Source organism: Montipora capricornis, chromosome 10, assembly GCF_036669925.1.
Source record: "Montipora capricornis isolate CH-2021 chromosome 10, ASM3666992v2, whole genome shotgun sequence".
In the NCBI taxonomy this organism is placed as follows: domain Eukaryota; kingdom Metazoa; phylum Cnidaria; class Anthozoa; order Scleractinia; family Acroporidae; genus Montipora; species Montipora capricornis.
In genome coordinates, this window is record NC_090892.1 from 62496134 (window position 1) to 62496943 (window position 810).

Genomic DNA, 810 nt, shown 5'->3' on the forward strand with positions numbered 1-810 from the left:
AGTACCTCATCTGAGCTTCGTCTTTTCGAGTGATTACATTGGTTGCAGTGGGTTCAGGGAAGTCAATTCGTGCTAGTGAAGCCGAATTAGAGGTAGGGATGTTGTAGGTAGGAACTTTGAAGTTCAAAAACAAGTCTGTTAAGGCGCCCCCAAACGAGGAAACAATTTTGCGGAAGCAAATGTTTCCCAGTTTGCGGACCCCAGGAAACATTTGTTGCGGAAGCAAGATTTGCTTCCCGGGAAGCAAAAATGTTTCTGAATTTGTTCAGAAACATTTTGCTTCCTCAGACTGCATGAAATATTTGATATCAGGAAGTTTGAGGAGAACTAATACTGATGGTCTCTGATAATGCAAATCCCCTTCACACCAAGGACTCTTTATTTCCCATTCCCAGCAACAAAATCCCAGTTCTCAGAGATCAAATCCCATTTTCCCACCGAAAAATCGGGTGACCATCTCTCGTAGTTCTTGTACGCCTGTCAAGTAACATAGCCAGTTTTTTTTTCAGTATGCTAATTGGCTTAGAACATGCCAATTAACCGCAAACAGTGAAGAAATTTGAAATGAAATTGATTGACAGGAAAGTCGTGAAAGCTCAGAAAAACCGCGGACTAAGTGGCGCGTGACGCACAGGTTTAGAGTTTTAATTCAGATTTTGAATGACATTTTTTAAAATTTTGGTCTGTAACTTCCCACAAGTGCTAGCACGTCAATCAAGGTTGTCTTGTTTTCAACCAATAACCGATTTAAGTTGATGTGGGCCTTGACAAGAAATAAACATGAGACAGAGTAAAACTTTTTCACCCTGG